Below are 26,141 nucleotides of genomic sequence, written 5' to 3'. Positions count from 1 at the left end.
TTCCCTATCTGCCTGCTTGCCCCTAACTTGCGGTGTGACCACCTCTCCGAATGTGATATCCACGTAGTTCTCTGCCTTATGGATGAACCTCAGGGACTTCAGCCGCTGCTCAAGCTCTAAAACGTGGAGCTGAAGCTTGTGCAGCAGATGACACTTCCTGCACATGGGCTCATCTGGGTCATGAGAAGTGCCCATGATTCTGCACATGCCACAGGATGGGCATTCTGCTTGGCTGAGCTGTCCTGCCATGCCTTAAACTTTTAAATCACTTAAACTTTTAAATCCTACTTAAAAAACCTTACCAAAAAGAACAGTCCCCACTTTATTCTAAACCTTATGAATAGAATGAATCTTAAACACTTACTAGATACTCACCAGATAACTCACCAAACAACTAGCTTCTTCTTCAACCATTCAAATTGCTTCTTTCCTCTGATACCACAATTTGTTTTTTTTTCTCACTCTCCTTTTGAACTCAGCACAGGCCAGTTCTGAGCAGCTGACAGGTCCCTGCTGGTCCGCCTCTCTGACTGCTCTTCCCGCAGGTGAGTCCTTCCCGCAGGTGAGATCCTCTATCCATGCTGATATGTTAACCCCCTACACCATGAGATTTTATTTTCTACAATAACCTTTGATGTGGCACCTTATCAAACGCCTTCTGAAAATCAAAGTACAGTACATCATTAAATTGTATACCTTTTGGATTGGTTCCAGGAAAAATGAGACTTGGACAGCACTTTCCAAACCCATGACCACTATTATCTAGAAGGACAAGGGCATCAGATAGATGGGAACACCACCACCTGAAAGTTCCCCTCCAAGTTACTCACCATCATGACTTGGAAATATATCGCCGTTCCTTCACGGATACTGGGTCAAAATCATGGTCAAACTCCCTTCCTAACAGCACTATTGGTGTACCTACACCACATGGACTGCAGCGGTTCAAGAAGGCAGCTTACCACCACCTTCTCAAGGACAACTAGGGATGGGCAAGAAATGCTGGCCCAGCCAGTGAAGCCCACATCCCATGAATTAATAAAAAAAAATCCACAGGTTCCCTTTTATCCACAGCACATGTGACTCCTTCAAAGAACTGCAGTAAATTGTTTAAACATGGGGGATCATTTTCGGCTTGGTGAGGGGTGGCGGGGCCCTCTCGCTGAGGCATAAAATGACATGGGGTGATGTCGGGCGTGCGTCCCGACGTCACCGTGCCTCATTTAGATTTTCAGTATCTTCTACGGCAAATGTAGAGTAATATTATCATATGAAGGCATTATGGAAAATATTTATATCAATGTGTTTGCCTCATAACTTTAGAAATCTAGAGATAATTGGTGAAATTATTTTTCTTCAAATGTAAATCATTTCAATGAATGAATGAATGAAATACATCCAAAAATAGCTGTAAATCAGGAATGGAAGGGAGGGAGGAACTCAGGAAAATTACAATCACCAAGGAAGTGGTATTGAGCAAATTGTTGGAGGCGTGGACTGACAAACCCACAGGTCCTAATGGACTTCAATCTAGGGCTACGGAAGATGTGGCTAGTGAGATAGTTGATGTATTGGTTTAAATTTTCCAAAATTCTCTAGATTACTGGGCTAGTAATCCAGAGGCATGGACTAATAATCTGGAGTCATGAGTTCAGATCTCACCATGGCAGCTGAGGAATATATATTGGATCACTAAAATAAATCTGGAATAAAAAATAAAAAACCAGTAATGGTCACCATGAAGCTACCAGATCATCTTAAAAAATAGATTACTAATATCCTTTAGGGAAGGCTCCTGCTATTTATAACCAGTCAGGCTTATGTGTAACACTAGATTCACAGCAATGTGATTGACCCATAGACTTAGAAAACTCCCTGCATCTAGAGACACATGAGGCAGACAAAGCACATTTGTTTTTCCTGGAACAGGTCGCTAGTCTGAAACCAGAGGCTATAGTTTGAGGAGCTGTACTCCACACCAAGCGTTGCTGATCAAGAGCTTCTCCCACTCTTACCTGCTGTAGGTGTGTTGGAAGGATTTGCAGGTTGAATCAACCTGTTTGACTGCATTATGAACATTCCTTCCATGGTCATTAAGTCCAGGAATGGGACTTGACCACAGAGCTTCTGACTCAGAGACAGGGATGCTACCCACTGCACCACAAAACCTCCTTGATATATAACTGTCCTCCAAAATGGCTTAGAAAACCACTCAGTTGTCTCAAGGGAAAAGGCAATAAATTCTGGTGTCCCCGGGGTCGCCCACATCCCATTTTTGAATAACTTTTTTTAAAAAAATTGTTTAATTTTAAATTATAATTTCATAATATAAAAAAGTACAAGAATGAATGGCCTTAATGCCCAAGTTCTCTACAGATCTTACATAATCTACAATAACATATGATAGACCTTACCCATTTGGTCTCTTAAGTAAGTAAGAAAGAATCCATAATATGTTTGTACAATTCTTAGTGGTGCAGGAAGCACACTTAATAGACTGGATGGCCTTTTTCATGTTCTGTGCTACTTTAAATGTCCCTAATTGAGAATTGCTGCTTGATTGCTAGTTGCATATTTTTTTAAATGGGTACAATGGAAACAATTTTGTCAGATACCATGACCCTGATATTTATGGGGAGAGAGCAGGAAGGAGATGTAGCAGCCGGGAGACCTGGAGGTATGGATTTCCTGGAGGTCCTGTCAAATTTAATGGCAGGACATGATATAAAATTTTAGATTCCCCATTTCCTGGCTGGCAGCCAACTAGATAGAGAAGCCATCAGGCGGGAAGGCTTGCAGCACAAGGCCGAAGCTGGAGAGTATAAAGGAGGGTGGATGAGACTGTTTGGGTGTGGGGAGGGGACCAATGAGATATCGATTGAGAGTTCAATGGCATCGATGGATGGTACCATCATGGGGACACGAGGGGTGGGTGTGGGGGTGGGGTGGTAGGGTTTGGTCTGATTGCAGTAGTGGGGAAAAGTCTGATTGTGTGAAGTGGGAAACGTGTTTGCTTGGTTTTCTGGTAATAGAACTCCAACTCCTGCTCCTCCTGGCCTATGAGCAGTGCTGGAAAGGCACTTACCTGTTGGGTCTGATTGTTCTTGCCTTAGGTTTCCCAACTGCAGCAATTAAATATAAAATAGATGAAATCTGACACCCACAGCCTTATTAAAATATTTAAATGACAGGCCCTCCTCTGGAGTGTAGGTTGGTTTTCCCATCTTTCAAACTGCCAATCCCAACCAGGGCAGGCTCGGGGTGAGTTTCCCATTTTTAATTTTTAACCCTCCCTATCTTCTGGCCCTCTCCTGCCCCCCCACCCCCGTGGGGTTAAAATTACCCCATACATGTATGAAAATTAGAATGTTAAGAGATTAGGAGCTGGACAATATTATGACTGAATATTTATTCAAAACACTTATAACATTTGTTCAAATTGAATTGGAAACATAGCCAACATTTATAGAACTTTTATTTCAGTTTTCTTGAAAACAAGCATAAAAATACATCTAAGCCAGAAAGCAGCCACACTGCTATTCATACTTGTTCAAATGAGCGATTTCGTGTTTTTAAATCATGACTTCACACATTTTCACACCTGCTTTATGCTCCTCTGCTCATTGGTCATTTTGTTTGTAGTCCATTTGTGTACGATAAGCAACAGTTGTCAGGACATTGCAGCTCCAAGTGGTGCTCTATTACAAGGTCTGACATTAGTTTTCTACTGCCTGATGATGACGCTGCCTAAAATTAGCTTTCTTGCTGGTTTGCAATGATAGCAATAAAAGACCCAACTTGAATGGCACGTCCTTAGAAAAGGGAACAAGATGACTGAAAGCAGTATGCTACTTTAACCAGCGATTTATATGTCTTTATGGTAAGCTTTTACCTGATTTATCAGAATTTATATATTTACATTGTCAGTTTACTTATAATATCAAAGAAAAGCTTGTTCAATGAAATTGAAATTGAATCAAGTAAAACGCTTCTGGGTGTAGCTTCACAATGTTCTCTCCTTACTCAAGTTTTTATGGGTAAATATGTACATTTCTGGACTAAGGATTAAGGTTTTTTGTAGAATATAAACAAATTAGTTCAGTTCTGTCATATCGTACTTGTGGTACAGCCAGTCTTTGAATTCACATTGCATTTGGATTGGTTGGAATCTGGAGAACAGTAAAGCTAAATACCATGTTGCAGCCAGATTCTAAAAGGATTACTGCCTTTTATCAGTTTCTTTATACTTAAGCTATGAACCAAATAACCTGGGTGAATGATGTAACATTCCTGTAGCGATTTCCTTTTGCTTTTGCTTGAAATAAGATTTCCTTTGACCATTATTTTTACTGTGATGTTCATACGCAGATTATGAATTAATTGCAAAAATGTTGATAAGCTTACTGACATACCTCCCATATCTTTATGTACTGAGGTTGGTAGATTTTTTGGTATTGTTAACTGAGGACAAAAGTTATGAGAGGAACACAGCTGACACTGTCCTTCAAAACATAAAGCTGAGTTCTTCAGAATGTGTGAGCTGCATACCATGTAAATTTTGAGTGCTTATTGAGGGGTGAATAGAAACAGTGTAAGTCGTTGTTGCTACAGTAGTTGGTGCTTCAAAGTGACTCAGTCGGGTGTCATAATATTTGACTTAATTTACTCTGATGATGTGATTTCAATATGATAATGTTCAATGGCCTATTTGAGTTAGAGGTACTAAAGTAAGGGAACTTTTCTTTGCTGAATTGGTATTGTCTGGGCAGTTTAATGATGAAATCTTATTAGGCTGTGCTGGAACCATTTTAATTACACAAGCAGAGCAATCATCTTTTATTTAGGAGTGGGATCTCTTGCCATTCAGTTCAGTACTTCTCATTATTGAAAAGATACTATCCCAAGTATGTGAGCTGCTGAAGAGTTATGTTTGTTGAGAGTAAGCAAGGTACAGTATTAGTAATTGAAAAACATCAATAATTGTCACTAATGTAACTGGTTAGTTGGTATGATGAGAAAAATAAAAATCCATTTTAAAATACCTGCTTAGTTTTTGGAGTTGAAATTCCTGCTAGTTAACTAACGCCACTATGGGCGCATCAGGCTTTTAGTTTTACTGCAAACTGCTCTAACTTGGGACATTTTATTACATTAAAGACACTAAACAAATATAATTTGTTGTTGTTGAACATGTAAGTAGATAGAAAAATCATGGGTATTTAGATGTTACTTGCACAACATGGTTTTAGCACAACATATTTTTCGATTGCTACCATGGAATTATAAACTCAGCCATGTGATCTTTAGTAATAAAATCAATAAATGCTGGAAGTGCTCAGCAGGTTGGGCAGCATCTGTGGAGATAGAAACAGAGCTTCTGGGGTGAATTTGCTCATCAGGTTAAAAAGTCCCACTGCTGAGGCTGAGAGCGGGACTCGATCCCGCAACTGCGGGTGGCGAGACCCTGTGCAGCATTTTGCTAGCATTGGGCATTTAAGAGGCCTCCCACTGGACTGCCATTCCTTGCCACCCTGAACTGCCAGTGCCAAACAGAGGCCAGGCTGCTCAGCAGCGCCACCATTAGAAGCGCCCTCGAAGACAAGGTAAATTTATTTTCTCATGGTGCCGGGGCCAAGCAGGCAGACCCTGGTGGTCGTTGGGGTTGGGGTTGCACCTTTCAGGGCTGTGCTCCAGCTGCAGGAATGGTGGATGGAGGACCCTTTGTGGGTCACAGAGTGGCCTATCTCTGGAAACCCACTGGGAGGCTGCTGGGGTTTACCTGGCTATCTCTACACATGGCAACAGCCCCTTCTGACACTGGTATAGTGCTGGTGGGGGAGTGAGGTGGCCCTTAATTGAACACCTGGTGGGTGGCTGTGCTTCTGAGATGCCTGCTGTTGGCAACCTGACATGGTAGTGGAGGATGTCGGGTTCTCCTCTTGACACCTTCCACTGCTTTTAACCGCCTCCCTGCCTTCTAGCATTTACTTAGTGCTGTAAAAATGGGGTGTGGCTTTCTTCTGTCTGACTGTGTTGCACTGCACACAAGGCTTCGGGAGCCCGCTGTGCTGCATTTTTCTCACCAGGCCCGAGTCGGAAGGTTGGGCGAGGAAGGTGCAGCTCCCAACTAAGGTAGGAAAAAAGGAGCGGCTTGGCAATTCAACTGTAATTACCACTCCTCTGAAGTTCTGGCCAAAAGTTTTTCCGTTACCTCAATGTTTCACTCTGTTTTAGATCAGGCTTGTCCAACCTTTTTGAGTGGGAGGGCATATTTCCAATTTTTCTCACTCAAGGGACAGATCAGCAAATTTCGGAAAGATACATGAGTTTCAAAAAAAAGTTGAGTAAGAAGAGAAGAAATAACTTGCTGAGCAAAAATAAATTAATGTCAAAGCAATAAATTGATAATACTAAAAAAAAGTAATTAATGAAGATGACCATTAAAGCGTGAGAAGGTGAGACTGTTTGTGTCCAGTTCACTCCCGGTCTCAGGATGCTCATTCTCTCACCCACTGTGTGAGTGGGTGTGAATATCTGTTAGTGTGTGGGGATAAGGGTGAGTGAGAATCCTGAAACTGGGGCTGGAATTTGGGCAGGACCCACTGCGGGGGATGCGGCAGCCCAGCCAAAGTCCATTGACTTTCAATGGGACCTGATGATCCCAGCGGCCAGCAGGGCCGGAAACTTCCACCCTGGGGGTGAACCAGAAACACACGCTCACTTGTTCTCTCACACGCACATGCACACTCACTCTCTCCCACACACACGCATACTCACTCTCTCCCACACACACGTACACTCACTCTCTCCCACACACACGCATACTCACTCTCTCCCACACACACGTACACTCACTCTCTCCCACATACACGCACACTCACTCCCCCACATACACGCATACTCACTCTCTCTCAAACACACACACTCATTCTCTCAAACACACGCACACACTCTCTCTCACACATGCACACTCACTCTCACACACTTTCACACACACACTCTTTCTGTCTCACACACTCACTCTCTCCCACACACACACATTCACACACTCCCTCTCTCACACACTCTCACTCTCTCTCTGCCTCTCACACTTGCTCTTTCTCACTCTCTCTCACACTCACTCTCTCTCACACACTCTCTTTCTCACACATTCTCTCTCTCACACGTTCTCTCTCTCTCATACACTCCCTCTCTCACACACTCCCTTCTTCCCCCATGATCCCACCCCCCTTCCCTCCACCCCTGCAGTCTCTCCTGTGGTCCCCGGCAGTCTCTGACTCTGTTCCCCCCGCCCACCGAAACTCTCTGTTTTTCCCCAGCATATTCAACGCCGTTGGTGGTCACTGCTCCTTCTCACAGTCTGTTTCTCTCCCACAAAACATGGGAGAAAAATGGCCTGTGGTTGGATGAGCAGCCATTTGCAGAATTTTCAACTTCACTTACTTGTCTACCTGATTTACCAGCATTTTGAACAGTGGCTCTGGGGGCCACATCGAATGGTTTCGGGGGCCATAGTCCGGCCCGCGGGTTGGATAAACCTGTTTTAGATGATTGTTTAGCTACAGTGTGCATTACCGCTTCCTTTCAAACCTTGACTGGACAATAAAAGAAATAAAACCAAAGTACTGTGGATTCTGGGAAATAAAAACAGAGTATGCTAGAAACATTCAGCATATTTGGAGAGAGAAATTGAGTTTTGGAATAAAAGGAACAGATTTATTTGTATTCCTTAGATTCTGAGATAGATCAAAGTGCCTCTAACTGACCTGTTCCAGTGCAGCTGCTCACTGGCATCTACCTGATAATGTGAAAAATTGCCCAGGTACACCTTTTCCACTAAATGGAGGATAAATGCATTCTAGCTAATTATTGTCCCTTCAGCTTACTCCCAAACATCAGTAATTAATTCATGTAATCAAAGCCTTTTCCCATTCAAATTAAGTTTCCTGGCTTCCCTTTCTCTTTGAAACTCTCTGTCTTTTTGTTTTTCTCCATTTTGGAATTCTAATCCAAGTTTTCAAATTCCCTTTCTTTCTTGAATTCAAATTTTTGCTTTTCTCTATCTTTTGAGTTCAATTTTTTCATTTCTCTTTATTTTTCCTCTCTTTGAGTTCAAGTTGCTTTATTTGTAACTGAATCCTGGCTAACTCAAGCTGCATTTTACTTGGATTGCCTTTTCCTTCCTCAAGGTTCAAATGTTAAGCCAATACCTCAACTATTTCTGCTTTTGTAGCACCTACTTTTAATTCTATTTCCAACTTTTCTGCCACTGATTTTAAATTAACCCTCTTTAACTGGTGCTCAAAGACAAGTCCTCTCTTTCGAGGAAAGCTTCAGCAATAGACATAGCCATTTTTAACTTTTCAATAAATACTGCAAAAGTGACTATGAAATTTTGTTTGTATTAACTGTAGCCAAACCCACTGTACTCACACGGTCTGTGGATTCGAAATCCCACAAAGACCCCCAATTTTGTTATAATCAATTCAAACTTCCAGTTACTAGCTGAAAGAATGACATAACAAGATTTTCGATTTTAAAACTTTAACAGTACCATAAGACTAAAAGTACTATTGACTAAATGCTATTTCTTTCTGTAGGCAACTTATCCTTTAAACTACAGAGAGGAATGTTCCCCCTTTTTGCCTATCACCCATCATACTCTCCCCAGAAATCCAGTCCTTTTGAGCAAACAGTTCACAGTTACTCCAGCTTCCAATGGGTTCCTGTATTCCCCAAATCATAACTTCAAATGATTGTCCCCAGGTGCTTTCTTCAGTTTTCAGAGTCCCTTAAATCTACCTTAAGTCAGCAGTAAAGCCTGCTGTGATGATTCTTCTTTCCCTGACCATGCCAGGATAAATCTCCTGGAATGCTTTTTGGAAATGCAAATATGCTACATATAGGAATTCCCCTTTATCTACCCTAACAACTCAAAATAAATTTATCAAACACAATTTCCCTTTAGTAAAACTATGTTGACTTTGTCAGATCATGCTATGATTCTCAAAGTGCATTGTTAAAACTTCCTTAATAAGATTCCAGCATTTCCACGATGACTGGTGTCGGGCTAACTGGCCTGTAGTTCCTTGTTTTCTCTCACTCTCCTTTCTTGAAAAAGGGTATTTTACATTTGTTCACTTCCCATCCACTTGTCAATAAGAGTGGGCCCAAATAACCTTATGTGCATCTATGCTCCAACACTCACCTTCACCACAGATGTCAAGGATCAATTGTATGAGACACTTGGTGCTGCCATCAACAGAATTTGCAGCACTGAGTGACTGTACCTCCTAGGAGTCTTCAATGCAAGGGTGGGCACCAACTATAGCTTGGCCTATGTGCATAGAGTGCCAGGCAATCAACAAGATGAACAAAAATGAAGAGACATTGCTGAACCTTTGCTGTTACCATGGATTCTGTGTGATGAACAGCTACTTTCAAATCAAACATTCCTCAAGATGTCCTGGAGACACCTGAGATCACACTACTGGCCCCAGCTAGATTTCATCATCACCATACGTACCACCCTCAACAATATCCTCATCACTTGTGGCTATCACAGCGCTGACTGTGACACTGACAACTCCCTGGTGTGTAGCAAAGTTATGCTTCAGCCAAGGAAACCATACTACCATTCCAAGAAGAAAGGTTGCCCTCAGATCAACACTTGCTGTACCAGTGACCCAGAAGGTCCCAGGAGTTCCTCAACATTCTCGATCTGGCTCTTTCAGAGAACAATGCTCAAGGCCAGGGTGCAGTGTCAAAGTGGGATCATTTGCGCAACACCATCTATTTCTGCACTCATTGCACATGGGAAGAGTGATCAGAGGAATGTTGACTGGTTTAGGGCTTATTGGACTGAAATGGAGTCAGTTACTGCAACCAAGAGTAAATCCCTCATGAACTACAAGAAAGTCCCCAGCAAACAAAATCTAGATGCTCTCAGAGTTGCCAGAATCAAGTTTTAGCAGACCGCTTGGCACTGCGCCCATCAACACTGGTTGAAACTCTGCAACAGAATACAGTCTGCTGCTGAATCCGGGAATGCTAGAACGATGTATGAAGGAATTAAGAAAGTAGCAGGCCCATCAGCAGCCAAATCAACTCCCTTGAGGATAAGAGACAGGGATGATCATTGCTAAACCTAGCAAGCAGATAGAAAGGTGGGTGGAGTATTACCTCAAAACCTATGTAACAGAGAATGTTGTCACTGAAGAAGCTTTCAGCGGCATTGCAGACTTGTCTGTCATGGAGGAGCTGGACAGCGAGCCCACCATAGTAAAAGCACAACAAGGCCATTGACTGCCTTGCCAGTGGTAAAGCCCCAGGAAATGATGGCACTCCCCCTGAAATCATCAAAATGGAAAACTGGCACTGCTGCAGCATCTCCATGAACTTTTGTGTCTCACTTGGAAGGAAATATTTGTGTCTTAAGACATGCATGATGCAAAAATAGTCACCTTGTTCAAAAACAAAGGGGGCCGCAGTGACTGGAACAATTACCGAGGCATCTCCTTGCTAAGTATCATGGGGCAGGTCTTTGACAAAGCTACTGTGACCAGATTGCAGACCCTGGCATTAAGCATCCATTCTGAGCCTCAAAGTGGCTTCAGAGCTGGTAGATTGACAGTCAGCTTAATTTTCTCACTTTGGAAGTTATAGGTGAAGTGCCGCGAATAGCGCAGACCACTCTACATTGCCTTCAGAGACCTCACCAGGGCCTTCGACCTCATCAGCAGAGATGGACTTTTTAAACTACTGCTGAAAATTGTCTTCTTGGACTCTTGGGACATAATTTCTTCTTTCCACAAGAATATGCATAGTTCTATCAGTTACAATGGAACAACATCAGATGTTTTCAAGATCAGCAGCAGAGTAAAGCAGGGCTGTGCCCTGGTGCCAAAACTCTTTGACAAATTTTCTCCAGGCTGCTATTGTACACTTTCTGCAACTCAAATGAGAGTGTCTACCTGCATGCCAAAGTTGACATCAAGTTGCTCAACTTGACAGGACTGCACCAAGACCAAGCCTACTCCGTGAGTTGCTGTTTGCTGATGAAGCCATGCTGGCATCCCATACTGAAGTTCACTTGCAATGTCTTGTAGTTCAGTTCTTCCGGGCCTGCAAAGAATTTGGACTAACAATCAGCATTAGCCAGACCAAAGTTATGGGCCAGGACGTAGAGACTTCACTTTGCATCAAAATCGAACTTCATGCTGGAGGTTGTCAACAGCTTCACCTACCTTGGGTCGACAATTACCAGCAACCAGTCTCTTGATGCGGAAATCAACATCAGGATTGCCAACGGTGCAGCTGCCTTGTCAAAACTGAAGTCGACTGTGGACAACAGCAAACTAACCAAAAATACAAAGTTCCGTTGTGCCAGGCTTTTTTCCTCACCACCCTCCTTTATAGCAGGGAAGCATTGACAGCTTATGCAAACCAAGAAAGGTCCGGAACAGCTTCTACCCCTGTTACCTTGGTCAAATATTGAGCATCCCCTGGCGGGACAGAGTGCCGAAATATGGAAGTACACCAGGGTGCAGAGATCTCCAAAACAAAAATAAAAATACCTGGAAAAACTCATCGGGTCTGGCAGCATCTGCGGAGGGGAACACAGTTAACGTTTTGAGTCCATATGACTCTTCAACAGAACTAAGTAAAAATAGAAAAGAGGTGAAATATAAGTTGGTTTAAGGAGGGGGGTGGGACAAGTAGAGCTGGATAGAGGGTCAGTGATGGAGATAGCCAAAAGATGTCATAGACAAAAGGGCAAAGAGATGTTGAAGGTGGTGATATTATCTCAGGAATGTGCTAATTAAGAGTAGAAAGCAGGACTAGCAAGGTACAGATAGCCTTGTGGGGGTGGGGTGGGGGGAAGGGAATGGAACGACATAGGCTAAAAGGTAGAGATAAAACAATGGATGGAAATACATTTAAAAATAATGGAAATAGGTAGGAAAAGAAAAATCTATATAAATTATTGGGGGGAAAAAAGGGGGGGATCGGAAATGGGATGGGGATGGAGGAGAGAGTCCATGATCTAAAATTGTTGAACTCAATATTCAGTCCAGAAGGCTGTAAAGTGCCTAGTCGGAAGATGAGGTGCTGTTCTTCCAGTTTGCGTTGAGCTTCACTGGAACAATGCAGCAGGCCAAGGACGGACGTGTGGGCATTAGAGCAGGGTGGAGTGTTGAAATGGCAAGCGACAGGGAGGCCTGGGTCATGCTTACGGACAGACCGAAGGTGTTCAGCAAAGCGGTTACCCAGTCTGCATTTGGTCTCTCCAATGTAGAGGAAACCGCATTGGGAGCAACGAATGCAGTGGACTAAATTGAGGGAAGTGCAAGTGAAATGCTGCTTCACTTGAAAGGAGTGTTTGGGCCCTTGGACGGTGAGGAGAGGGGAAGTAAAGGGGCAGGTGTTGTACCTTCTGTGGTTGCATGGGAGGTGCCGTGGGAGGGGGTTGAGGTGTAGGGGGTGATGGAGGAGTGGACCAGGGTGTCCTGGAGGGAACCATCCCTGCGGAATGCCGCCGGGGGGGGTGAAGGGAAGATGTGTTTGGTGGTGGCATCATGTTGGTGTTGGCAGAAATGGCGGAGGATGATCCTTTGAAAGCGGAGGCTGGTGGGGTGATAAGTGAGGACAAGGTGGACCCTATCATGGTTCTGGGAGGGAGAGGAAGGTGTGAGGGCGGATGCGTGGGAGATGGGCCAGACACGGTTGAGGGCCCTGTCAACCGCCGTGGGTGGAAAACCTCGGTTAAGAAAGAAGGAAGACATGTCAGAGGAACTGTTTTTGAAAGTGGCACCATCAGAACAGATGCGACGGAGGCGAAGGAACTGAGAGAATGGGATGGAGTCCTTACAGGAAGTGGGGTGTGAGATGCTGTAGTCGAGGTAGCTGTGGGAGTCGGTAGGCTTGTAATGAATATTGGTGGACAGTCTATCACCAGAAATTGAGACAGATGTCAAGGAAGGGAAGGGAAGTGTCAGAGATGGACCATGTGAAAATGATGGAGGGGTGGAAATTGGAAGCATAATTAATAAATTTTTCATGGTCCAGACGAGAGTCTGAAGCAGCACCGAAGCAATCATCGATGTACCGGAGAAAGAGTTGTGGGAGTGGGCCGGAGTAGGACTGGAACAAGGAATGTTCCACATACCCCATAAAGAGACAGGCATAACTAGGGCCCATGTGGGTACCCATAGCCACACCTTTTATTTGAAGGAAGTGAGAAGAGTTTAAGGAGAAATTGTTCAGTGTGAGAAGAAGTTCAGCCAGACGGAGGAGAGTAGTGGTGGATGGGGATTGTTCGGGCCTCTGTTCGAGGAAGAAGCGGAGAGCCATCAGACCATTCTGGCGGTGGATGGAGGTGTAGAGGGATTGGACGTCCATGGTGAAGAGGAGGCGGTTGGGGCCAGGGAACTGGAAATTGTTGATACGATGTAGGGTGTCAGAGGAATCACGGATGTAGGTGGGAAGGGACTGGACAAGGGGAGAGAGAATGGAGCCAAGATAGCAAGAAATGAGTTCCGTGGAGAAGGCAGCGGAAGAAAGCGGGTTTTAGTAAAAACCTTGTCAAACACCAGGAGAGAAATGGAAAGCAATGAAGGTGAACAAGGCAAAAGAGAGATACGGAAATCCTGTCGGAGAGAAGAGCAATACTTCTTCAAGGTAGGCATTCCTTGAAGAGAAGTGGCAGTCAATTAAACACTAAGATAAAAGCAAAAATCTCCGGATGCTGGAAATCCAAAATAAAAATACCTGGAAAAACTCAGCAGGTCTGGCAGCATCTGCGGAGGGGAGCACAGCTACCTCGACTACAGCTCCTCACACCCCGCTTCCTGTAAGGACTCCATCCCATTCTCTCAGTTCCTTCGCCTCCGTCGCATCTGTTCTGATGATGCCACTTTCAAAAACTGTTCCTCTAACATGTCTTCCTTCTTCCTTAACCGAGGTTTTCCACCCAAGGTGGTTGACAGGGCCCTCAACCGTGTCCGGCCCATCTCCCACGCATCCGCCCTCACACCTTCCTCTCCCTCCCAGTACCATGATAGGGTCCAGGGTCCCCCTTGCCCTCACTTATCACCCCACCAGCCTCCGTATTCAAAGGATCATCCTCCGCCAACTCCAACATGATGCGATCCCCAAACATATCTTCCCTTCACCCCCCACCCCGGCGGCATTCCGCAGGGATCATTCCCTCTGGGACACCCTGGTCCACTCATCCATCACCCCCTACACCTCAACCCCCTCCCATGGCATCTTCCCATGCAACCGCAGAAGGTGCAACACCTGCCCCTTTACTCCTCTCTCCTCACCGTCCAAGGGCCCAAACACTCCTTTCAAGTGAAGCAGCATTTCACTTGCACTTCCCTCAATAAAGTCTACTGCATTCGTTGCTCCCAATGCAGTTTCCTCTACATTGGAGAGACCAAACGCAGACTGGGTGACCGCTTTGCAGAACACCTTTGGTCTGTCTGCAAGCATGACCTAGACCTCCCTGTTGCTTGCCATTTCAACACTCCACCCTGCTTTCATGCCCAAATGTCCGTCCTTGGCCTGCTGCATTGTTCCAGTGAAGCTCAACGCAAACTGGAGGAACAGCACCTCATCTTCCGACTAGCCACTAGGCTGCAAGCTTTCCGGACTGAAAATTGAGTTCAACAATTTTAGATCATGAACTCTCTCCTCCATCCCCACCCCCTTTCCGCTCCCCCTCTTTTTTTCTCCCAATAATTTATATAGATTTTTCTTTTCCCACCTATTTCCATTATTTTTAAATGTATTTCCATCCATTGTTTTATCTCTACCTTTTAGCCTTTTTCGATTCCTTCACCTCACCCCACTAGGGCTATCTGTACCTTGCTAGTCCTGCTTTCTACCCTTAATTAGCACATTCCTTAGATAATATCACCACCTTCAATACCTCTTTTCCTTTTGTCTATGACATCTTTTGGCTATCTCCACCTATCACTGGCCCTCTATCCAGCTCAACCCCCACCCCCCCCCACCACCACCCCTGCCCCCCATTAAACCAGTTTATATTTCACCTCTTTTCTATTTTTACTTAGTTCTGTTGAAGAGTCATACGGGCTCAAAACGTTAACTGTGTTCCCCTCCGCACATGCTGCCAGACCTCCTGAGTTTTTCCAGGTATTTTTATTTTTGTTTTGGATTTCCAGCATTCGCAGTTTTTTGCTTTTATCTGCAGAGATCTCCAGCATGTTTGCCCTCTTGAGTCAGTGGCGACTCTGTTGACTGGGTCATGTGAGTCAAATGGACGATGACCGCATCCCCAAATACATATTCTACGTTGAGCTGGCTAACAGCATGGAACCAACAGGTCACTCACGTCTGTGATACAAGGTTCTCTGCAAGTGAGATGCCAAGTTGCCCGGGATCGGAGTCAATGCTTGGGAAGTCCTTACTACTGACTGGAGTGCCTGGAGGCAAGCAGTTAAGAGAGTATGGAAAAAGCAGAGGACAAAAGAAATGACCAGATGGTGGAAAAGAGAGCCCGCCAGAAGGGGAAAAAAAAGTCAGTGAACCCCAGGCCAACGCTATTCATCTGTGCCAGCTGCAGAAGAGATTTCCACTCACAAATGGGCCTCTACAGCCACACAGGCGATGTTCAATACAGAAGTGACATACCACTTGGGCGCAGTCCATTGTATCCCGAGACGGACAGATGCCACTATCATCATCTCACATCATTCTAAAATTACATAGGATTACATAGGATACAAGGCACAGAAACAGGCCTCTCGGCCCAATCAGTCCACGCTGGTGTCTGTGCTTCACTTCCATCCATATTAGCTGGTCCGTGGATAGCACCTATCAGTGTGATGCTTTATTATCTTATATCTTTATGTATATGGATTCTATTTTTGGCTTGCTGATAGCTGTGTCCCTTTTTCTCTGCCATTGTTATCCTGAATAAGTACAGCTACTCCACCTCCCCTTTTCCCCTCTCTATCTTTTCTAAATATGTTATACCCTGCAATCTTTATTCCCAGTCCTGATTTTTCTGCAACCTAAGGAATTTAGTAGATTTCTGATTCTAAGGAATTTTGAAAATTCATAACCCGTGCCTCCATTATCTCTGCCACCACCTTTTTTAGAACCCAACAAAAGGAGGCCATCAGATCTTGGCAGTTAGTCAGATTTTAGTCCCTTAAGTTTCTCCAATACTTTTCCTCTGTTGACATTAATTACTTTAAATTCCTCACTGTTATTATTCCCTTAGTTATCCTCTGTTTTTGGTATGTAGTTTGTGTCTGCTGCTGTAAAGACAGACACATAGGGCGGACTTTAATGCTCCACCCTGGAGGTGGGCTGGGAGGTGAGGGGGTTGTTGGGGAAGGGCATGGTGTAGTGGTATTGTCACTGGATTAGTAATCCAGGGACCCAGGCTAATGCTCTGGGGACCCGGGTTTGAATCCTGCCATGATAGATGTTAGAATTTGAATTCAGTATAAATCTGGAATTAAAAGTCTAATGATGACTATGAAACCATTTCAATTGTTGTAAAAACCCATCACTAATGTCCTTTAGAAGGAAACCTGTCGTCCTTATACTGGCCTGGCCTACATGTGGCTCCAGACCCACAGCAATGTGGTTGACTCTTAAATGCCCTCTGAAATGGCCTAGCAAGCCACTTAGTTGTATCAAACTGTTACAAAGTCATGAAACCGGATGGACCACCCGGCATTGACAATGGCAGTTTCAGCCCTGTCGACCCTGCAAAGTCCTCCTTAATATCTGGGAGCTAGTGTCAAAATTGGGAGAGCTGTCTCACAGACTAGTCAAACAACAGCCTGATATAGGCATCCTCATGGAATCATACCTTACAATAATGTCCTAGACACCACCATCACCATCCCTGGGTATGTCCTGTCCCACCAGCAAGGACAGACCCAGCAGAAGTGGTGGCACAGTGGTATACAGTCGGGAGGGAGTTGCTGTGAGAGTCCTCAACATTGACTCTGGACCCCATGAAGTCTCGTGGCATCTTGTCATCTCATCATGGCATCTCAAGGAAACCTCCTGCTGATTACTATGTACTGCCTTCCCTCAACTGTTGAATCAGTGCTCCTCCATGTTGAACACCGCTTGGAGGAAGCACTGAGGGTGGCAAGGTCACAGAACGTATTCTGGGTAGGGGACTTCAATGTCCATCACCAAGAATGGCTCAGTAGCGCCACTACTGACTGAGCTGGCCAAGTCCTAAATTACGTCGCTGCTAGGCTGGGTCTGCGGCAAATGGTGAGGAAACCAAGAAGTGGAAAAAACTTACTTGACCTCATCCTCACCAACCTGCCTGCCGCAGATGCATCTGCCCATGACAGTATCGGTAGGAGTGACCACCACACAGTCGTTGTGGAGATGAAGTCCCGCCTTCACATTGAGGATGTCCTCCATCGTGTTGTGTGGTACTACGACCATGCTAAATGGGATAGATTTTGAACGGATCTAGCAATGCGAGACTCGGCATCCATGAGGCGCTGTGGGCCATAAGCAGCAGCAGCAGTACTCGAACACAATCTGTAATCTCATGGCTCGGCATATCCCCCACTCTGCCATTACCATTAAACCAGGGGATCAACCCTGGTTCAATGAAGAGTGCAGGTGGGCATGCCAGGAGCAGCACCAGGCATACCTAAAAATGAGGTATCAACCTGGTGAAGCTATAACACAGGACTACTTGTGTGCCAAAGAGCATAAGCAGCAAGTGATAGACAGAGCTAAGCAATCCCACAACCAATGGATCATATCTAAGCTCTGCAGTCCTGCCACGTCCAATCGTGAATGGTAGTGGTCAGTTAAACAACTGACTGGAGGAGAAGGCTCCACAAATATCCCCATCCTCAATGATGGAGGAGCCCAGCACATCAGTGCAAAAGATAAGGCTGAAGCATTCGCAACAATCTTCAGCCAGAAATGCCGAGTAGATGATCCATCTCAGACTCCTCCGGAGGTCCCCAGCATCACAGAAACCAGTCTTCAGCCAATTCGATTCAATCCACGTGATATCACGAAACGGCTGAAAGCACTGGATAGTGCAAAGGCTATGGGCCCTGACAATATTCCGGCAATAGTACTGAGCTTGCGCTTCAGAACTTGCCGCGCCACTAGCCAAGCTGTTCCAGTACAGCTACAACACTGGCATCTATCCCGGCGATGTGGAAAATTGCCTAGGTATGTCCTGTAAATGAAAAGCAGGACAAATCCAACCTGACCAATTACCGCCCCATCAGTATACTCTCGATCATCAGTAAAGTAATGGAAGGGGTTATCAACACTGCTATCAAGTGGCACTTACTTAGCAATAACCTGCTCACTGACACACAGTTTAGGTTCTGCCAGGGCCACTCAGCTCCTGACCTCATTACGTGGTTCATGCATGGAGAAAAGAGCTGAATTCCCGAGGTCAGGTGAGAGTGACTGCTCTTGACATCAAGGCTGCATTTGACCAAGTATGGCATCCAGGAGCCCTAGCAAAATTGGAGTCAATGGGAATTAGGGGGAAAGCTCTCTGTTGGTTGTAGTCACACCTAACACAAAGGAAGATAATTGTGATTGTTGGAGGTCAGTCATCTCAGCTCTAGGATATCACTGCAGGAGTTCCTCAGGATAGTGTCCTCGGTGCAACCATCTTCAGCTGCTTCATCAATGAACTTCCTTGTATCGTAAGGTCTGAAGTGGGATGTTCGCTGGTTATTGCACAATGTTCGGCACCATTCGTGACTCCTCAGATAGTGAAGCAGTCCATGTCCAAATGCAGCAAGACCTGGTCAATATCCAGGCTTGGGCTGACAAATGGCAAGTAACATTTGTGCCACACAAGTGTCAGGCAATGACTATCTCTAACAAGAGAGAATCCAACCATCGCCCCTTGATGTTCAATGGCATTACCATCACTGAACCCCCCATTATCAACATCTCGGGGGTTACCATTGAACAGAAACTGAACTGGACTAGCCATATAAACACTGTGGCTATAAGAGCAGGTCAGAGGCTAGGAATCCTGTGGCTACTAACTTACCTCCTGACTCCCCAAAGCCTGTCCACTATCTACAAGGCACAGGACAGGAGTTTGATGGAATACTCTCCACTTGCCTGGATGGGTGTAGCTCTAACAACACTCAAGAAGCTCGACACCATCCAGAACAAAGCAGCCCGCTTGATTGGCACCACATCCACAAACATTCACTCCTTCCACCACTGATGCACAGTGGCAGCAACGTATACCATCTACAAGATGCACTGCAGGAACTCACCAAAGCTCCTTAGACTGCACCTTCCAACCCCACAATCGCTACCATCTAGAAGGACAAGGTCAGCAGATGCATGGGAACACTGCCACATGCAAGTTCCCCTCAAAACTGCATGCCATCCTGACTTGGAAATATTTTGCCATTCCTTCACTGTCATTGGGTTAAAATCCTGGAATTCCCTCTCTAACAGCACCATGTGTGTACCTGCACCACATGGACTGCAGCGGTTCAGGAAGGCAGCTCACTGCCACCTTGTCAAGAGCAATTAGGGATGGGCAATGAATGCTGTCCTAGCCAGTGACACGCAATCCTATGAATGAATAAAAAAAAGCATTATCCTTCAGGACTTGACCAGCTCTATGAGTAGTGGTGCTTGTTTTGTTGGATTGTCGCTACCCGTGGTGTGCACTGCTTGGACACCATTAAGCATTCTTGTAGAAGTTACGAAGAAGCCTTTATTAACATTACTGAACTATGCACGTATTTACAGGTACGGAGAGGATTCCATGGCATGTCCTTACACATTGCTACCTAGCTCAACATTGTTGACCTAAGCTCTAGGTCAGGCGCCTTCTTATATCACTGGTGGGCAATACTGTATTCAGTCCCAGATTAACCCTTAATGTACAGGATCCTTCTACGACAGTGTCACCAAGCCACTCTTGGTGCTGGGCATTTAAGACCACCCCGCTCCCCCCAACCCCACAGGGTACATTCTATGTCTTTCTTGTAGCGCTTCTTCCAAGTGATGTTCAGTGTAGAGGAATACTGAATCAGCAGCTGAGGGAGGACCATAGATAATAATCACCAGGAAGTTTCATTGCCCATATTTAACCTGATGCCTTGTGTCTTCAGTGCTGAGTTTACCGATGGGCATTCCCTCCTGACTCTATGCCAGTGTGCCACCATATCTGGTGGATCTATCCTGCTGGTGGTGCAGGCCAAACCCAGTGATGGTGATGAAGGAGTCTGGGACATTGGTTGTGAAGTATGATTCTGTGAGCATAACTATGTTAGGCTGTCACTTTTCTAATCTAAGATCTCCCAACTTTGACACAATTCCCCAGATAATAGTGAGGAAGACATTGAAGGGTCAACTTGGTTGTGTGCGCATTTGTTGTGTTCAAATCCAGTGCCAAGGTTGAAGTTGAGTGGTCTGTCTGTTTTTATTTTTTTATTATACTTCTTTGTACCCTTATATTTCAACTGTGGCTTGGTAAGTCATTTCAGAGGGCAGTTAAGAGACAACCACATTATTGTGGGTCTGGAGTCACATATAGATCAGACCTGGTAAGGACAGTAGGTTTATTTACTTCCCAGAAGGGCATTAGTGAACTAGATGGGATTTTATGACAATGTGATAGCTTCATGGTCAATCTTACTGATGCTAGCTTTATTTCTAGTTTTATTATTTAATTGTATTTTTAAAAACCGAGTTCAAATTCATAATGTGCCAAAATGCCATATGAGCTCATGGATTATTATCTCCAGGCCTTTGGATTACTAGTTCAGTATTATAATCATTACACTGCTATAACCTTATGATTGTTCAAAGCCAAGAAAAACTGGCAATAAAGTTGTTGAGTTGAGGTCAGCATTTACGCCTGTGTGAGGACAGAACCCTGGGGTAGGCTCTACACCCACTGAGCTTGTGCTCCATCAAATTCAGTTAGGTGGTAAACATTTCCCTTCTCAGTGGCAGAAATATGTAAAACATAGAGTAAAGAAAAGCTCATGTCACTTGCCTTAAATTCTGTGACTTTCATCTTGGACCCTTCTGATTGTACTAACTATATAGCAGACCCAGTTGCCAGGACTTGATCATCAAGGCAGAAGTGATTATTTAAAGAGAAGCTGCTGACCCTAAGTTTGCTTTTGTTCTTGGGATTGACTGCAGACATTCACAAAACCTTTGCGTAATTGAAGTCAGAAAGCCTCCACCTGTGTCCTCTTTTACCTATGGAGAAACTTGTACTTATTAGGAATTAGGGAACAACTATCTGAAGGCTGTAAAATGTGCTTCCAATGATATACATGTTGGAGGAGAAGGAGCATCAGAAGAGTGTAAGTGAGGCCAGATTAATCAGAGAAGCAGGTTATTCTCGGTCTACCAATCCAGTAACATGTATCAACCCAGGCAAGAGGAAGACTGGGGAATGGAGTTCTGGAAAGAGGGACACTGGATAAGGAGTTGATGGGAGATGAAGACTGGAAAATGAGGACTCAGGACAAGAGAAGAGATTGAGGAATGGGTGGAATATCAGGAGATCCATTTTTTCTGCAGAGCCGGGAGCAGTAGCAGCAACATGGTGAGTGGAAGCTGTGCCAAAAGGGAACAACTAGTGAAGGAGTGAGTGTAATCTGGAGATAAATAAGGACGGAGATTGAGGTTTCCCACTTCCCAAGAGGGAAGGAAGAGGAAGGGTTCTTGAATGATGGGCTGTTAGATCATGGGATGCTTTGTCACATGTGCCTATTGAAGAAAACTAGACATTGTTTGAACGGGAATGGGATAAATATTTTAAAAGCAGCTATATAAAAGAATTGGACGAATATTAGGAGTTATATATTCCTGCTGTCAGGATCCCCCATTCGCCAGGTAAGATACTGGAGGTTACATCTATAACCTGTCCATTACTCATTGATTGTTCACAATCTTTCAGTTCTTATGGTTACAGGTGTAGTGGCAGAGAACTGAAGGGTTGCTAATGTTATACAACTATTTAAGAAAGGGGAGTGGACACTACAGCCTAGTCAGCCTAACATCAGTGGTGGGGATGTTATTGGAAGCCATTATCAGGGACAAAATAAACTTTCATTTGGAAAGGCAGGGTTTAATCAAGGAGAGCGGGCATGGATTTATTCAAGGCTATCTTGATTGAACTCTTTGATGAGCTCATAGAAGGTTGATCAAGATGGTGCAGTAGATATTTCTGAAGGCATTTAACAAAATGTCATACAGGAGGCTGATTAAGAAGATGCAAACCCACACAAACGAGGGGAAACTGAGAGTTGGGATACGGAATTGGCTCAGTGACAGGAAGCAGAATATGGTGGCGGATGGATGTTTTTCAGACTGATAGATCATTTATAGTGGTGTTCCCCAAGAATTGGTTTTTGGGCCCATTGCTCTTCTTAATTCTGCATAGAATTACATAGGATTATATAGCATAGAAAAAGGCTGTTTGGCCCAACCGGTCCATGCCGGTGTTTATGCTGCACTCAAACCTCCTCATCTTTTATCATCTAAATCTACCAATGTAACCACCTATTCCCTTTTCCCTCACATGCTGGTCAAGCTTCCCCTAAAATACATTTATACTATTCACTTCAACAATTCTCTGTGGTAGTGAGTTCTACATTCTTATCACTCTTTGAGTTGAGTTTCTTCTGAATTCCTATTGGATTTCTTGGTGACTACATACAAATATACAAATTAGGAGCAGGAGTATACCACTTGGCTCCTCGAACTGTTCCTTCATTCAGTAAGATTATGGCTGATCCGATTGTAACCTAAACTCCACATTCCCACCCACCCCCGATAGCCTTTCACCCCCTTACTTATCAAGAATCTATGTAGCTGTGCCTTAAAAGTATTCAAAGATTCTTCTGCCGCTCCCTTTTCAGGAAGAGTGTTCCAAAGGCTCATGACCCTTTGAGAGAAAAAAATTCCCCTCATACTTGTCTTAAATAGGCCACCCCTTATTTTTAACCGATGACCCCTAGTTCTAGACTCTCCCACAAGAGGAAACATCTTTTCCGCATCCACCCTGTCAAGACCCGTCAGGATCTTGTATGTTTCAACAAGTCGCCTCTTACTCTTCTAAACTCCAGTAGATAAGAGCCTAGCCTGTCCAACCTTCCCTCATAAGATAACCCTCCCACTCTGGGTATTAGTCTTGTAAACCTTTTCTGAACTGCTTCCAATGCATTTACACCCTTCCTTAAATAAGGTGACCAGTGCTGTACACAGTAGTCCAGATGTGGTCTCACCAGTGCTCTATATAACTGAAGCATAACATCTCTACCTTTGTATTCAATTCCCCTTGCAATAAATGATAACTTTCTATTAATTTTCCTAATTACTTGCTGTACCTGTAAATTAACCTTTTGCAATTCATGCAAAAGGACACCCAGATTCTTCAGTACCTCAGAGCTCTGCAATCTCTCACCATTTAGATAATATGTTTCTTTTTTATTCTTCCTACCAAAATGGACAATTTTACATTTTCCTACATTATACTTCATTTGCCAGATCTTTGCCTACTCACTTAACCTATCTATCTTTTAGTAGATTCCTATTGTTCTCTTCACAACTTACTTTCCTACCTAGCTTTGTATTATCAGCAAACTTAGCAACCATACCTTTGGTCCCTTCATCCAAGTCATTTATATAAATTGAAAAAAGTTGAGGCCCCAGCACTGATCCCTGTGGCACATCACTCGATACATCTTGCCAATCAGAAAATGATCCATTTATGTCTACTCTCTGTTTCCCGTTAGCTAGCCAATCTTCTATCCATGCTAATCTTACCCCCCTACACCATGAGCTTTAATTTTCCTAAATAATGTTTGATGTGGCTGTGTCATATTGATGGCCTCTAGTTAGGCTCTTCCCCACAAGAGGAAACATTCTTTCTGTAACCATTCTATCAAAATCAAATTTATACACAAACTAGGCTGTAGTGTAGGAAGCAGAAATTTGCAGATGAAAGTTTGCAAATGATACAAAACCTGGCAATGTGTCTTTGCTGGCTCTCTGAAGGAGCAATTCGCCTAGTGTCACTCCCCCACCTTCTCTCCATAACCCTGCACATTTTTCCTTTTCAGATAACAATCCAATTCCCTCTTTAATGTCTCACTTGAACCTGCCTCCATCACAGTTTCAGGCAGTGCATTCCAGATCCTAAAACCACTTGCTGTGTGAAAACGTTTTCCCTCATGTCACCATTGCTTCTTTTGCCAATCACCTTAAATATGTGCCTTCTGGTTGTTGATCCTCCCATCAATGGGAACAGTTCCTCCCTATCAACTCTGTCCAGACCCCTCGTGATTTTGAATACCTCTAACAAATCTCTCCTCAATCTTATCTTCTCCAAAGTCCCCAACTTCTCCAATCTATCTAAGTAACTGAAGTTCCTCATCCCTTCGATAATTCTGATGAATCTTTTCTGCACCCTCTCTAATGCCTTTACATCCTTCCTAAAGTGCGGTGCCCAGAACTGGATGCAATATTCCAATTGATGCCGAGCCAATGTTTTATGCAGGTTTAGCATAACTTCCTTGTCTTTATACTCTATGCCCCTATTGATAAAGCTCAGGATGCCATATGCTTTATTAACCACACTCTCAACCTGTCCTCCCACCATCAATGATTTATATACATTTACACCCGGCCCCTCTGTTCCTTTTACTTTATTTATATGTTCATGGGATGTGGATGTCGCTGGCCAGGTCAGCATTTATTGTCCATCCCTAATTGATGTTGGTGTGCTGCCTTCTTGAACCGCTGCAGTCCATGTGGTGTAGGAATACCCACAGTGCTGCTAGGAAGGGAGTTCCAGACTTTTGACTCAGCAACAGTGAAGGAACGATGATATAGTTCTAAGTCAGGATAGTGTGTGGCTTGGAGGGGAACTTGCAGGTGGTGGTGTTCCCATCCATGTGCTGTCCTTGTCCTGCACAATTTTGCGCTTTACATTGCCTCCCTGCGTTATTCCTACCAAAATGAATCACTTCACGCTTCTCTGCATTAAATTTCACCTGCCACTTATTTGCCCATTCCACCAACCTGTCCCTGTCATTTTGAAGATCTACACTATCCCCCTCACAGTTCACAAAACTTCCAACTTTTGCATCACCCGTAAGTCTTGAAATTGTGTCTTATCCACCAAGGTCTAGGTCATTAATATATATCAGGAAGAGCAAAGGCCCCAACACCAACTCCTGGGGAACTCCACCATAAACATTCCTCCAGTCCAAAAGACATCCATTAGCCACTAGCCTCTGTTTCCTGTCACTCAGCCAATTTTGTATCCATGTTACTACTGTCCTTTTTATTCCACGAGTTCCAACTTTGCTCATGTTTGTTGTGTGGCACTTTATCAAATGCCTTTCAGAACTCCACATATGCCACATCAATAGCACTATCCTCATCAACTCTTTCTGTTACCTCATCAGGAAACTTAAGCAGGTTAGTTAAACACAATTTGCCTCTAAGAAGTCCATGTTTGGCTTTCCTTAATTAATCTGCATTTGTCCAGGTGACTATTGATTTTATCCTGAATTATCCCGAATGAGGATAGATATAAGCACATATGAGATGCTGGAATGGGGAGCAATGTGGCAGATGGCATTCAATGGAGAGAAATGTGAAATGATGCACTTTGGGAGGACTAATATGGAAAGACAGTATAGTATAAATTTGAAAAGTGTAGATGAGCAGAGAGATCTTGGTGCCTTATACCGCTACAAATCCTTAAAGGTGGCAGTACAAGGTGGTTCTTGGAACTTCTTGCACAACAGATTCTGGATGGAGACCATGAGCAAGGATACTCAACTACACAACCCCACCATGGAGAAGGCAAAATCTTAACTGGATAATTACACAATGCACAACATTTGTGCATGACACATGATAAGATGTTATATCATCAGGCATCGTATAATCAGATAGTATGTGGTCAGAACATCATGTGATCAACATTCCCGTAATGCCTTCAACCAGTGTTGGACACCCTAACTTCAACTCCCATTGTTCGGCTGTTTCTCTTGCTTCAGATTGAGTATCACTTCAGGCTCTGGCTAGAAACCCTGCAAGATCCTGTGAATAGAGCTGGTGGATGAAACAAGGGC

General features: G+C 44.1%; 1 protein-coding gene across 2 annotated transcripts in view; it reads left to right on the top strand.

Moving 5' to 3' along the window:
• Positions 1-3,792: 3,792 nt before the first annotated feature.
• LOC144695004 (myopalladin-like) overlaps positions 3,793-26,141 on the top strand; it is a 383,661-nt gene continuing 361,312 nt past the window's right edge. For both annotated transcript variants that reach the window (XM_078565852.1, XM_078565849.1), the window contains exon 1: positions 3,793-3,880. The gene's annotated coding sequence lies outside the window, so the exon portion shown is untranslated. The remainder of the gene's footprint in view (positions 3,881-26,141) is intronic.

Source organism: Cetorhinus maximus, chromosome 20 (genome assembly GCF_964194155.1).
Source record: "Cetorhinus maximus chromosome 20, sCetMax3.hap1.1, whole genome shotgun sequence".
NCBI lineage: Eukaryota > Metazoa > Chordata > Chondrichthyes > Lamniformes > Cetorhinidae > Cetorhinus > Cetorhinus maximus.
Note: the sequence above shows the minus strand (reverse complement) of the source record. Positions and strands in the feature narration are given on the sequence as shown.